The sequence below is a fragment of the Manis pentadactyla genome, chromosome 5 (genome assembly GCF_030020395.1).
Source record: "Manis pentadactyla isolate mManPen7 chromosome 5, mManPen7.hap1, whole genome shotgun sequence".
Taxonomy (NCBI): domain Eukaryota; kingdom Metazoa; phylum Chordata; class Mammalia; order Pholidota; family Manidae; genus Manis; species Manis pentadactyla.
The window spans coordinates 39,258,266-39,274,512 of NC_080023.1; the positions used below are offsets into that span (position 1 = coordinate 39,258,266).

Consider the following 16,247-nt stretch of genomic DNA (forward strand, 5'->3'; position numbering starts at 1 on the left):
CAATGCATTCATGTAAGGAGACTTCAACACACCACTCACCTCAAAGGATAGATCCACCAGGCAGAAAATAAGTAAGGACAGGGAGGCACTGAACAACACAGTAGAGCAGATGGACCTAACAGAAATCTATAGAACTCTACATCCAAAAGCAACAGGATATACATTCTTCTAAAGTGCACATGGAACATTCTTCAGAATAGACCACATACTAGCCCACCAAAAAAAGCCTCAGTAAATTCCAAAATATTGAAATTCTACCAACTAACTTTTCACATCACAAACGTATAAAACTAGAAATAAATTCTACAAAGAAAACAAAAAGGCTCACAAACACATGGAGGCTTAACAACATGCTCCTAAATAATCAATGAATCAATGAACAAATTAAAATAGAGATCAAGGAATATATGGAAACAAATGACAACAACAACACAAAGCCCCAACTTCTGTGGGACGCAGCGAAAGCAGTCTTAAGAGGAAAGTATACAGCGATCCAGGCACACTTGAAGAAGGAAGAACAATCCCAAATGAATAGTCTAATATCACAATTATCGAAAATGGAAAAAGAAGAACAAATGAGGCCTAAAGTCAGCAGAAGGAGGGACATAATAAAGATCAGAGAAGAAATAAACAAAATTGAGAAGAATAAAACAATAGCAAAAATCAATGAAACCAAGAGCTGGTTCTTTGAGAAAATAAACAAAATAGATAAGCCTCTAGCCAAACTTATTGAGAGAAAAAGAGAATCAACACAAATCAACAGAATCAGAAATGAGAACGGAAAAATCATGACAGACTCCACAAAAATACAAAGAATTATTAAAAACTACTATGAAAACCTATATGCCAACAAGCTGGAAAACCTAGAAGAAATGGACAACTTCCTAGAAAAATATAACCTTCCAAGACTGACCAAGGAAGAAACACAAAAGTTAAACAAACCAATTACAAGCAAAGAAATTGAAACAGTAATCAAAAAACTACCCAAGAACAAAACCCCCGGGCCAGACAGATTTACCTCGGAATTTTATCAGACACACAGAGAAGACATAATACACATTCTCCTTAAAGTTTTCCAAAAAATAGAAGAGGAGGGAATACTCCCAAACTCATTCTATGAAGCCAACATCACCCTAATACCAAAACCAGGCAAAGACCCCACCAAAAAAGAAAATTACAGACCAATATCCCTGATGAATGTAGATGCAAAAATACTCAATAAAATATTAGCAAACCGAATTCAAAAATCTATCAAAAGGATCATACACCATGACCAAGTGGAATTCATCCCAGGGATGCAAGGATGGTACAACATTCAAAAATCCATCAATATCATCCACCACATCAACAAAAAGAAGAACAAAAACCACATGATCATCCCCATAGACGCTGAAAAAGCATTTGACAAAATTCAACATCCATTCATGATAAAAACTCTCAGCAAAATGTGTATAGAGGGCAAGTACCTCAACATAATAAAGGCCATATATGATAAACCCACAGCCAAAATCATACTGAACAGCGAGAAGCTGAAAGCTTTTCCTCTGAGATCAGGAACAAGACAGGGATGCCCACTCTCCCCACTGTTATTTAACATAGTACTGGAGGTCCTAGCCATGGCAATTAGACAAAACAAAGAAATACATGGAATCCAGATTGGTAAAGAAGAAGTTAAACTGTCACTATTTGCAGATGACATGATATTGTACATAAAAAACCCTAATGACTCCACTCCAAAACTACTAGAACTGATATTGGAATACAGCAAAGTTGCAGGATACAACATTAACACACAGAAATCTGTGGCTTTCCTATACACTAACAATGAACCAATAGAAAGAGAAATCACGAAAACAATTCCATTCACAATTGCATCAAAAAGAATAAAATACCTAGGAATAAACCTAACCAAAGAAGTGAAAGACCTATACCCTGAAAACTACAAGTCACTCTTAAGAGAAATTAAAGGGGACACTAACAAATGGAAACTCATCCCATGCTCCTGGCTAGGAAGAATTAATATCGTAAAAATGGCCATCCTGCCTAAAGCAATATACAGATTTGATGCAATCCCTATCAAATTATCAGCAACATTCTTCAACGAACTGGAACAAATAGTTCAAAAATTCATATGGAAACACCAAAGACCCCGAATAGCCAAAGCAATCCTGAGAAAGAAGAATAAAGTAGGGGGGATCTCACTCCCCAACTTCAAGCTCTACTACAAAGCCACAGTAATCAAGACAATTTGGTACTGACACAAGAACAGAGCCACAGACCAGTGGAACAGATTAGAGACTCCAGACATTAACCCAAACATATATGGTCAATTAATATTTGATAAAGGAGCCATGGACATACAATGGGGAAATGACAGTCTCTTCAACAGATGGTGCTGGCAAAACTGGACAGCTATATGTAGGGGAATAAAACTGAACCATTGTCTAACCCCATACACAAAAGTAAATTCGAAATGGATCAAAGACCTGAATGTAAGTCATGAAACCATAAAACTCTTAGAAAAAAACATAGGCAAAAGCTTCTTAGACATAAACATGAGTGATCTCTTCTTGAACATATCTCCCCAGGCAAGGAAAACAACAAAAAAAATGAACAAGTGGGACTATATTAAGCTGAAAAGCTTCTGTACAACAAAAGACACCATCAATAGAACAAAAAGGTACCCTACAGTATGGGAGAATATATTTGTAAATGACAGATTCGATAAAGGCTTGACGTCCAAAATATATAAAGAGCTTGCCCACCTCAACAAACAAAAAACAAATAATCTAATTAAAAAATGGGCACAGGAACTGAACAGACAGTTCTCCAAAAAAGAAATTCAGATGGCCAACAGACACATGAAAAGATGCTCCACATTGCTAATTATCAGAGAAATGCAAATTAAAACCACAATGAGGTATCACCTCACACCAGTAAGGATGGCTACCATCCAAAAGACAAACAACAACAAATATTGGCAAGGTTGTGGAGAAAGGGGAACCCTCCTACACTGCTGGTGGGAATGAAACTTAGTTCAACCATTGTGGAAAGCAGTATGGAGGTTCCTCAAAATGCTCAAAATAGACTTACCATTTGACCCAGGAGTTCCACTCCTGGGAATTTACCCTAAGAATACAGCACTCCCGTTTGAAAAAGACAGATGCACCCCTATGTTTATCGCAGCACTATTTACAATAGCCAAGAATTGGAAGCAACCTAAGTGTCCATCAGTAGATGAATGGATAAAGAAGATGTGGTACATATACACAATGGAATATTACTCAGCCATAAGAAGAAAACAAATCCTACCATTTGCAACAACATGGATCGAGCTAGAGGATATTATGCTCAGTGAAATAAGCCAAGCGGAGAAAGAGAAATACCAAATGATTTCACTCATCTGTGGAGTATAAGAACAAAGGAAAAACTGAAGGAACAAAACAGCAGCAGAATCACAGAACCCAAGAATGGACTAACAGGTACCAAAGGGAAAGGGACTGGGGAGGATGCGTGGGTAGGGAGGGATAATGGGCGGGGAGAAGAAAGGGGGTATTATGATTAGCATGCATAATGGGGGGAGAGAAAGAGGAGGGCTGTACAACACAGAGAAGACAAGTAGTGATTCTACAACATTTTGCTATGCTGATGGACAGTGACTGTAAAGGGGTTTGTGGGGGCGATCTGGTATAGGGGAGAGCCTAGTAAACATAATACTCTTCATGTAATTGTAGATTAATGATAACAAAAAAAAAAAAGAAAGAAAGAAAAGGGGGATTACTCCCTGATAGGATAAAACTAACTGTAAATCAATGATTAATGCATGCTTTAAATATCCTTAATTTTGATCATTTAAAGGGTGTCAGATGATCAGCTATGGAAGTACATTTTTCTGATAATATTCCTTTCTCTTAAAAAAAGAAAAAGCAGTTCCTGTGTGGTGATCTCCAATAAGTTCTTCACAATGATATAAAGGGCATATCAAAATGTGGGCAAAGGGTTTGTTTGTGTTTATACAGAGGATCAAAGCCTAATTTGGCTACCCAGAAAACGAATTAAGATACAATATGAAGAACTTCCAACATCAACATTCTCTGGAATAGTCATTCCAGAAGATGATCATCAAAAAACTTCAACAAAGATCCTGGCGCTGTTGCAGTTGTAGCTGCATTCATCCCACCGGTTCCTGGACTTGCCATTGGAATGAAGAAGGAGATATCTAAGCTGGCCTGTGCATACAGTAAAACAACAAATTTGACTGGATCTATACTGTCGGAACTCAACCAAGAATTAGGAGAAGTGCAAGTTGTAGCACTCTAAAATCTCACGCTGTTAAAAGAACATATGGGATGTGAACAGTCCCCAGGAATGTGTTCTTTTAATTTGTCTGATTTTTCTCAAACTATTGAAATTCAGTTAGACAATATCCATCATATCATTGATAAGTTTTCACAAATGCCTAGGGTGCCTAACTGGTTTTCTTGGTTTCACCGGATATGGCTGGTAATTGTATGTCTGCTTTGGTTATGTAGCTGTATTCCTATTATGTTAATGTGTGTACGCAATTTAATTAGTAGTTTAAAACCTATACATGCTTATGTTACTCTACAAGAAGATATGTCAAAGAAATAATCAATCTTCCCATGTTTTCTTCCCTCTGCTACTCTATAGCTTTTCTTCTTCCTTTCTAATTACAACCCTTAAATAGAATTCGTGCCTCATATCGAATTTACCGAGTATCATAATTCTTCCAAGTAGTAAAGATACCTCAAGACAAATGCTGGGCATAAAAACCATAGGGCATAAATCTGCAAAGAAGTAAAAAGCTAATCTTTTCAAACAATATTGCTTCTCTCTCACTTATCAACTTTACATTTCCCTGTATGGCCCCGGAAGATGACTGGTTAGCCAGAGACGGGTAAGATTCCTCAAGGGAGGAACAACCTAAGACAGGCACAGTCGCAGGGGGGCCATCAGGTGAGAAATTGGGGATCAACAGAGGTGAGGCTTAGAACTTCACCCCCCGTTTTGAGAGAAATCTTCTGCGTCCGTGGATGTTTTGTTGCCCATGTCTAGCTTGGATTAATACTTAGTCTATAGGCACACACCTGATCATCTACACTTGCCCTCTTACAGCACTAAACTATGTTTTCTACCTTTATCTTGCATCTACCTAGCACTTCAGCATTTTATTAAAAATAATAATAATAATAATAATAAGGGAGAAATGTGGGATCCACATATAAATCAAGTATAAAAATCAAATGAATATTCATATTTGACCTGACTGTTTATAGTTCATAATGCATGATCAAAACCGAAAGTTTCTGTGATGACTGCCCTTGCACTGTTCACCATGTAAGAACTTATTCACTATGTAAGAATTTGTTCACCATGTAAGAGCTTGTTCGTTATGCTTCAGAAGATTGGAAACTGTTGAGAATTAGGCTTGGGGTTGATTAATGATTGTGCATTGAGTCCTCTATACAGAATTTTATTGTTGTTAACAACCATTTGATCAATAAATATGAGAGATGCCCTCTAAAAAAAAAGAAAAAAACACTAAAAGCACAAGTTTCCATAACAGAAGTAAATCTCAACACACCTAATACACAGTTTGTGGCAAATGAATATTGTATTTTTTTTGACAATAGCAAGCAACAGGCGCTTCTTGCTTTTATTAATTCAGTTCAGCTGATACAAGCAGACTGAACTGAAGAGAAGGAGAATGCATTTTATCATTTGTAGCCAAATTTCAATTTTCTCTTTCAAGTATAGTTGAATGCCTTTTCTTTGCAACCCAAAGATGGAAGATCTTTATTACTGTTGCAATAATTATTTCTGCCTTTGTGTGAAGAAGGTACGGAAAATAAATAGTCTCTCTTGATGATGTGTCAACTTGTGAACTTACAAAACAAGATATATTCTTGGAGGTAGGAAAATTAAATTAAGGTGAAATGGTAGACCCATTAAGGTGACAATTGAAGGCTTATTTTGTAGGCCATGGCTGGCCTTCCAATTGTCCTTTGTCCTTAGCCTCACCTCAGGGGCACAGACGACAGAAAGCAGAAAGAAACAGGGTCAGGACAGGGGCAACTGTCTGGAAACACAGGTCACAGAGGCTGTGGATCCTGTCATGAACTGTTAGCTCTTTTATAAAATTAAGGTTTCAACTCCCTTTTCCCCTGCCTTCCCCTACCACCACTCTTGTTTCAGGTCTTTAGACAGAAAGGGAGTTATTATGACTCCAAATTTCTTTTCTTTTTTATCTATGTAAAAAGATCAATCCAACACCAGGATTCTTTCTCTGTATAACAGAATGCTAAGTATTTGCCCTCTTTGAGTGTTAGGATAAGTTGTATTTCCATGTCACCTTTACTTTAGCCCCAGTCAATGGACAAATATTTGGGCTTCTGCTAAGAAACAGAGTAGTAATTTGCTTCCAGGAGTACCAGAAGACACTAATTTAGGAGCCAGCCCATTACTGCTCCCTTCTCAAGTATTCTGTTTTCTCAGGCACACCTCAGGACAACCCCCATGGCTGCAGACTCAGCCCTGTTCTCCCATCACTACCCACTCTCCAAACCTCCTCCCTCTCCACTGCTCAAATTAAATAGCTCATACACAAGTATCTGATGGATCTTTCTGCAATAATGGGCAACAGTGATTTACTGTCAAAATTTATGTGGATATGAGTTCAGGCCTCCCCTTTCACACGCCACCTCACCCTGGGTAATACTTTAAACCATAAGATTAATGGGGATTTCTCATCTCATTTTCTTTTACCTCACATCAAAATTTGATATAGCAAACCACATGTAGTATAAGTCTGACAGTTGGGTTTCCTTTTTCGTAATGCAAGTGCTTGACTTAAACTTTGATTGCCCGGTATCTTAAGTAAACAGTGCCAGCCACAGAACTAGACAAAGAGCAAGGCCAGGCTCCTTTGTTTTCAAGATCTTGGCTGATTTCTATAACCGTTCCTATGGGCTGCTTGTTTTTCCTCTCCCCTTGCTTTAATTCCCAGCCTTACATTTTAAATGCACCAGGAAAGAGTACGCTCATGAAACCTCAGGCCCCCACCTTCAACCCCAATGAAAGTAGAACCCCATGCCCACTGTCTCTCTCCCTGCATCTTCCCTGTGCAGCCCTACAGGCATCATATAATTTCCAAGGCCTACATTTTTTTTTTTCCAAATTTCCTGACGGTTATTGCAGATGACATATTGCAATCATAGTAACAACTAAAAGGGTTGGGCCATCCAAGACATTGGTTATCAACAGACTGAGACCAGCATACAACATACACATTAACTTTACATCACTATTTCTTCAGCTTCCCTGATTATACCAGCTTTGTTCTCTGACCTTCACCTCTGTGTTTCTCCTCTTAACCCTCTATGAACTATTCCTCTAAAAATCTACCCTTTGCCCTTATAACTCAGAAGGCTTCTCGCATGACTGCTATCACCTTTAGGTTAGTGAATTCTAAACCTTTATTTCTTACCTAGTATTCCAGTACATATGTTCAATGTCTATATAGGGATTCTTCTCCTGGATATAGTCATTGGCCAACACCCAAATATCCATGCAGATTAATTTGTCACTTTCTCTTCCAAATTTATATTCTTTTCTCCAAATCCTGATGTTACCTCTGAATTACCTCTTTCTTTCCATTCATAAATTAAGTCTAGAAGAACTGTTGATTCTTGTTTTGAATCTCCATTCCAAAAGCCAAAATTAAGTTATATGTTCTCATAATTCATTATTTAGATTATTCCAGTATTCTTCTAATTGGTCTCTGGACTCAAGTCTCTCTGCATTCAATTAGCCAATGACCAATTTTCCTAAAATTATTTGTTTTTCATTCTTTCACTTTCCTGCTTAAAACTGTATTGGTACAATATTGTCCATAGCATCTATCTTAAATGCTTTGGTCTAAGCTGATAGGTTTATTGCTGACAGCATATCTCCTTCTGTTCCCTAATCATTGTAGTAATCAAGAAATCAGTGTCTGTAAAATTACTATGCTGTAAAATCATGAGGGAAGGGGATGGTCATCACTTCTTGTTTATCACTGTATTTCACTAGGAAAAAACAGTTAACGTATGTTCCAGAAATGGCTTTAGTTCCTACTAGTTTTCATACTTGATATGTTGTCTTCATTCTTTACATCCTATAAAAAGCAAGGCCCATGTAGCTTATCCTCCACTATGGATTGTCACTAGTCCTGGCAGTGACTATGGAAGATCACTGGTATTGATCGTCTCCTTTTTCAACTAGTATAGCTTTACAATATCTTTTATTATGTTTCATCTGAAGTAGCTTTGTCTTTCCAGCTAGATATTATGGTAGCCTATCTGAAAAACTGTCAAGAGTTCTAGGCAGGTAATAAAAATAATCCAAATCCTTATAACTAGAAACCTAAGAGCTAAGAAAGGAAGTCAGTAAGAGATTATGACCCAACTATTGGGTTAAGCTACCTTAGTAGAGAATAAAGTCTCAATGCCTTAATAGGCATACAATCCATTTTACAATGCTCTGGAGTGACTGTAAACCTAAATGCACTTCAAAGAGACACATAAATGTGTATGAGTGCTGTGTGTGTGTGTGGGTATGAAAGATATGTGTATGTATATGTATGTGTGCGGGGGTAGTCTTTTGTCAACGAAGGAAAGTGAGTTGTAAGCTAAATAGTGGCCTTCCATGAGAAAAATGTAGACTCTTCTGTATAGATTTCAAGGCTCATGACAGACACCATGCAATCTATATTTCAGCCACAAATTCATTTCACACATGAAGTAAATGAATTTAAAAATAGTTTCATTTTAATGATTCTGCAACATGGATATAAGTATTTTTAAGACTGTAAAATAATTAACATAACTCTTAAAATAGCCATCATTGTGGAGTATTTCCATGCACTCGGTATAACATTAACATCTTCATCCAGAGGAAATGACAAAAAAACATGCAATGGATATGCAGAGAAATAAAACATTCCTGGATTTCTCACTGTTCATACAAAAAATCCAAGCCTCCTGCAACATGGAAACAAATTCACTATAAAGTTAGAGAATCTTTTCTTTCATTTCTCCTACATTTTCATATACAACAGGATTAAATCTGTAGTCATTTGTTTCCCTAGGGCTAGTGCTAACTGCTCTGATCCTAAAGAATAATAAAATGTATCTTTCCCAAAGCCAAAAGGTTACAACCAGAGATAGGTACCTTAGGTACTAAGGTCAAAGTACTCAGGAGACTATTCCTAGGTATTTATATTTCAAGGAGTGAGACCCAAGACTTGAGATATCTATAAATCAGACTTATGGGGAAATTTTATTTATATACAGAAATGTTATAGTGAGGAATGCCCATCACATTTCCATACAGACTCTTACAGAAACAGAGGAGAACAGCTGCCTCCTTACCCCAAAATAAGCAGAGAAAAATTGTTTTTTCATGTTCCTCGCCTATGGACAGTTTGGCACTTGAGTAAAATAACTGACTTGGCTCTCATTGTATCACCACAAACAGAAGGACAGGGTATGGTTGTGCTTTCATTAAGAAAAATATGTTCCTATACAAAGTACCTCATGTGCACATTCAGAGTAAAATGAATAAAGATGACGATTAAAAATGCAAAACCCAACATGATGTGAACTTCACAGTCTCGGCAGTTCTGAAAACTCAGGTACACAATACATAACTTACTTTATTTCAACATCTCATTATAATTTCTGCATCTGACATCTTAGCCTATACAAAACTTCAATATTAGCTTTTAAATTGAGACTTTCCTGTGATTTCTCACTCTGGTTCCAGAAAAGTATATGCAACATTGATGTATTGAAGGTGGTGTGCATATGATCCTTGTTCATTTTTCTACAGATATATTTTGGTGTTAAAAATTGTCATATATTCCCTCCACACAGATATTTTACATCCCATGTGGTTCTCCAACTATTTCCTTTATTATTAAAGTATCATTGATATACAATCTTACAATTATTTCAAATACACAAAACAGTGGTTCAACATTCACCCATATTATCAAGTCATCACCCCCTTCATTATAGTCACTATCAGTGTAGTAAGATATTATAGACTCATTAATTGTATTCTCCATGCTCTACTACAGACCCTGTCACCAACCTATATTGTGATTGTAAATTATAGTGTCCCTTAATCCCCTTCTCCCTCCCCAACCTCCCCAACCCCTCCCCTTTGGTAACCATTAGTCCCTTCTCATTGTCTATCAGTCTACTGCTATTTTGTTCCTCTGTTTTGCTTTATTTCTATATCCCACAAATGAGTGAAATAATTTGGTACTTGTCTTTCTCCACCTGGCTTATTTCACTGAGCATAATACCCTCTAGCTCCATCCATGTTGTTGCAAATGGTAGGAATTTTTTCTTATGGCTGAATAATATTCCATTGTATATATGTACCACTTCTTCATCCATTCATCTACTGATAGACACTTAGGTTGCTTCCATATCTTAGCTGTTGTAAATAGTGCTGTGATAAACATAGGGGTGCATGTCTTTTCGAATCAGGGATCTTGTTTTGTTCGGGTAAATTCCTAGGAGTGGAATTACTGGGTCAAATGATATTTCTATTTTTAGTTTTTTGATAAACCTCTGTATTACTTTCCACAATCATTTAACCAATTAACCCTGCCACCAATAGTGTAGGAGCATTCCCATTTCTCCACATCCTCACCAGAATTTGTTGTTCCTTGTCTTTTGGATAATGGCCATCCTAATTGGTATGAGGTAATATCTCATTGTATTTTAATTTGCATTTCCCTGATAATTAGCAATGTGGAGCATCTTTTCATGTGCCTGATGGCCACCAATATTTCTTCTTTGAAGAAGTATCTGTTCAGGTCCTCTGCCCATTTTTTGATCAGGTTATTTGTTTTTTGAGTGTTGAGGCATATGAGTTCTTTATATATTTTGAATGTTAACCCCTTATCAGAATATATTTATAAATATATTTTCTCTTACTGTAGGATGCCTTTTTGTTCTGCTGATAGTGTCCTTTGCTGTACAGAAGCTTTTTAGTTTGATGTAGTTCCATTTGTTCATTTTTGCTTTTGTTTCCCTTGCCCAAGGAGATATGTTCATAAAAAAGCTGTTCATGTTTATATTCAAGAGATTTTTGCCTATGTTCTCTTCCAAGAGTTGTATGGTTTTCTGACTTAAATTCTGGTCTTTGACCCATTTTGAGTTTACTTTTATGTATGGAGTTAGACAATAATCCAGTTTCATTCTTTTACATGTATTTGTTCAGTTTTCCTGACACCAGTTGTTGAAAATGCTGTTCTTTTATCCATTGTATATTCATGGCTCCTCTATCATATATTAATTGACCATATATGTGTGGTTTTATTATCTGAGCTCTCCACTCTGTTCCATTGATCTATGGGTCTGTTCTTGTGCCAGTACCAAATTGTTTTATTACTGCCCTCCATGTAGATATTAAACATAGATTGTTATTGTAGCATGGATTAAAAATGGTGATGTCCTGGCTGATTTGAGTCCTACCTCAGTTATGAGGCATAATCAAGCATCTGAAATTTCAGTTGAATCAGCTAGATGTCCTTATTATAGGCTTCCCATCTTGATGGAGTTGGAGATAGAAAAGGTCAATATTGGCACTCCTACTCAAGTTGTGAACAGTTAAAAGATACAGAGGAGTTGGTTTATTGAGAGATGAAAATATTACCTCTGTGTCTAATTAAAGCAGACAGTGAAAAGTACAGTTTATCTATTAATGTGTTTTCTACTACTGAAGCCAAATTAGGCAGACTTTCCCATTTAGGCTCAGCCAAACAGTATGGGGATAGTCTTCCAATCCCTATAAAATGGGAGAATAGAGCAGCTTAATGACAGATTTCCCAAGAACACAGAAATAAAGAGCTCCCTGGTTTCTTCTTCTCAATTCAGCAATCAAATAACTTCCTGAACTAGTAAGACAGAAATTAGATTGAGAGGCCAGACATGATATGACAATGGATCTTATATGTAAAAGGTAATATCAGAAGTTGGGAGGAAGTGTTCTACAACTCCTCCCACACACCAATATTCTCAAGCATTCTATTCTCTTAAACCACTGGGTTTAATCTTTAAGCTTCAGCTCAACAAGGGAATGGCTGCCCCCCCAAAAAAGGAATCAGCAACAGGCTTTCCCCTAAGAAAGGAATCAGCAGTCTATCAAGACATGGCCACCCCTACACTTTTATGAATCACCTACCTGACTCATGACTGTGGATCCATTTGGGGCACAATTTTTTTTTTTTTGAGCCCAGAATCCTCCAAAATAGGTCATAAAAACACATTAATCTGTAGTCTTTCTACAGCTAAAGCTGAAATTATATTACCAATTCTATTTCTTATCCCAGATTATGACTAGCATATTATCCAGCATTTCTATCTGATCAAATAGAATTAGATCAAATGACTTAAAATCTAAGAATAAAATTTTAATACTATAGAGATACTTTTTAAAATAACCTCCTTAAATTATTAAATTCCCAAGGAGAAATTACAGTCCAAAGATTAAATAACCTTGAAGTTCAAATACAAAAAACATTAAGGTTCAAAGGAATTAGAGCCTATAGTCAAATTCTCATGATATTGTGATGCTAAAATTAGACTATTTAGGTGAAAGTCCAAAACTCACTCTGAAGAATTTCTTCTGCTTTCTCTCAGTCAGAGACATTCTCAATGACTAGAATGGGTATAATTTCTTCAGAGATTCAGAAATTTTATCATGTCAAAGACAAGTTTTTACGAGATACATTTTAAAGAGCCTAAGGAATAGTCATCTGGAAAAAAGGTGAAGTTGAATCTATATCAAACTCCATGATCATTGATAAACTCAAAGGGAATCAAAGATGTAAACATAAAAAGAAAAGAAAAATGCAACCATGAAAGTATGAAAAATAAAGGAAAGAAAAATTCACTTTATAAACTTTCAGTGAGAAAATTTTGAAATATGACTCAAAACCCATAAAACAAAATACTGAAATATTTTAATACATTAAAAAAGTAAGTATTTTCAAAAGATAAATGACCCAATTGGGAAAAAAATATTTGAAACTCACATCACAAGCAAAAGGTCCATCTCCTTCATACAAAAAGAGAGCAGACAGATATCAAATGAAAATAAAACACTAAAAGGTCCCTAGAAAATGGATAAAGAACATAAATTCAAATGGCCCTTAAACAAATAGAAAGATTTTCAATTTATTCATACCTGATTATTCAGTAATAAATACAAATTAAAACAAGACTGAAAATGTTTTTCACCCATCAGGCTGGCAAAAATCTAAGCATTTCACAATACTTTGTTGATGAGGCTATAGCAAAGCAGAACACACTATAAGCAGAATTCAAAACTATAGAGGACCTACAGAATTTGTCAGTACATAAACAATACTACATATGCATTTACATTTTGATCCAGAAATTCAACTTCTAAAAATATATACTACATATATACCTGTCAAGAGTGACAAGTTTATAAGTTTACTTTTTACCACACTATTTGGAATTATAAAAGAGTGGAAATCACCCAAGTGCCCATCAATAGGAGACTGTTTAAATAAACTTTGATACATTCACTTAATAAAATATTAATATACTATGTAGCTTTAAAAAAAGGAAAAGCAGCTCTCTACATACTGATATGAAATACTTCCAAAATATGCAGCTCAGTAAAAAAAAAAAAAAAGTGCAGAACAGGTATGAAGTTTGCTTTCTTTTGTAGAGAAAAGGAAAAATTAAGAACATATATTCATATTTGCATGTATTTGCATTTTAAAAAATTACACAGAGGGCATACATAGTATAGGACCTACTAAATAGTTTACCAAACTAGTTGAGCCAGGCTGCCTGGGTTTGTCTCTGCCACTTAACACATTAGTTAACCTCTTTGAGCCTATCTATGGAACTCATAGGAATTCTCACCTCATAGGGTGATACACAAAATAAATGAGTTAATGTTTACAAGTATACAGGACAGTATTGGGTACTTAAGTATCATGTAAGTGTTTGTTAAACAACTAAAAGTAAAACCTCCAGGAGATAGAATAGAAGTAAGATTTGTCAGTGTATGGTTTTCTTACGTTACTTTAGGTTTTGAACTTTAGTTTTTGTTTTAGATATATGGCGCAATAGTAAGTGAATATATAAACTGAACAAAACTGGCCCTATACTCATGAAATTTAAATACAACCTATTTCCAGATCCTAGAATAGTCATCCCAAGAAACTGTGTTCTTAGATATCAGAATTGGATAGATCTAAAGGAAGAAGGGGGATATTCTTGGAAATATGCTTGGTTTCAGATTTACCAGGATGTCTGTCAGTTTGTGTGAGTAGTAAAGATTCCAAAAACTTACATCAATACGTTAATTCTATGATTCATTATATTTGGGACCGAAATGCATTTAGCATACTGTTGCCTCTCTCAAAGAGTAACATTTGAGACATTGCTACCTTCCAGGAAAGTTTAAATGGTTGCAATCAGGACCACCAGATTTATCTGAAGTACAACATGTTTTAAAAAAAACCTCTCATTTTTGTTACCTGCTTTAACCTACACTTTCTGGCACTCTGGTACTGCTGGAAGTAGAGACTCTACCTTGTGAAACCAGGCCTGCTATCTCCAGTAAGCAGATTATTTTCAATCCTATATCACAAGTGGCTCTTTCCAAAACCTCTTATTATGGAATCCCTGCCTCTTAGAGAGGGTTTCCCTTTTTCCATTTGTTTCATTTGGAAAATCACTCTCAAAGATTTCTGAACTGAAGCTATAATTGATGCTTCTGAAGCCTAAGACCCTAGAGGCCCACTGAGACCTAGTGTATCTTCCATGTGCTTCTTCAAGCACTGTCTTTCATCACTGAATTGTTCAGAATTTGAATAGCGTTTTTTTCTGCTATATATTTTTTCTGCAGCAATGAAATATGCCTCTAGTTTTTATTTCCTTCTACTCTTCTCCTACACCTTTCATAATATTTTAGTCATTTTTTTTAGCTATTGAATCTACTAAGGAAGTTGTTTCTAACTGCTTACTCTGCTTATTAATTTGGTTTCTTCTACAAAACATATAGGATTATATTGTCATTTGCTGCAAATAAATATGTGCCTTTCCTTTTTATCTTTTCTAGACATTTTTTTTCCTAATATATTTCTCTATGTCTTAAATTCCAGAATCATCTCTACCATCAATGATAAAAATCACTAAATTCTGAGTTTACTCAAAGCAAACTATTGTTTGAACAAATCTTTTCTTGGCCACTTCCCTGGGATGGATAATACCACACAGGAACTTTTCTCCTATCAAACCAACATTAAGCTCATCCAAGCCTGGATGGACCTAACTCTTCTTTCTGCCTATCTTCTTTCAATATGCTTCATCTTGCTGAGCACTGTCTTGAGGCCTAATTCTTGGGCATGTTCTTCAAGGCATAAACTACATGTCTATACAAACCTACAATGACTATATTACCCTAATGACACTTTGTGTATTCCATAGATCTTCCTACTCTTTCCCAATCTTTAAGGTGCTGTTCTAATGTCTTTTATGTCATCCTTTATCATCACCTCTTAATAATGTCCCGACTCTCTTTGAAGAAGTCATTCTATTTGAAATCTTGCCTTTCTCTTTTTTGACTAATTTGGGACCCAGGCCCCTATTTGAATCTAGTAACTACAACACCTCGCCCTTTCCCTATATTCTGTTGTACTGCATTTAGATCCCCTTGAATCTCCATTTCTCTCTTATAGATGTCTACTTGAACTTCAAATTCTTATTTTTGATGTCACTGTCATCAGGTTTGTCAACTAATTTCTCAAGTTTTCTCCTAAAAGAGTGTTATTTTCCTCCAGCCTTTTTCTTTTGTTCCCATTCTTCCATTGTTCTATATTAACCCTGAAGCATAACTTTTAAACTACTCTAACACCTTAAACTTCTAGGCAAAATCAACTATTAGAACCAGAGCATTCCAAGTCCAAGCCTTTTTTACTTGATTTCTTAGCCAGTTTTTGTAATAATTTTATTAAGTTGTTTCTCATCCTCAATTTAATAAGAAGGTATATGCTCTCTTCAGTAAGGGCCTCCATTCTTTTTTTAATTTGATATCCACCAGTCTCCTATGGGTGGAGTAACAGTTCAAATCTCAGCCATCAAAAGTGTGGTCGGACTGTATGGAATTATCAAACTCAGAGCCAC

At 35.9% G+C, this 16,247-nt stretch overlaps 1 protein-coding gene across 1 annotated transcript in view; it reads right to left on the reverse strand.

Annotated features, from left to right (window-relative positions):
- LOC118916028 (cytochrome c oxidase subunit 7B2, mitochondrial) overlaps positions 1-16,247 on the reverse strand; it is a 139,931-nt gene that overhangs the window by 122,731 nt on the left and 953 nt on the right. The window lies entirely within an intron of this gene.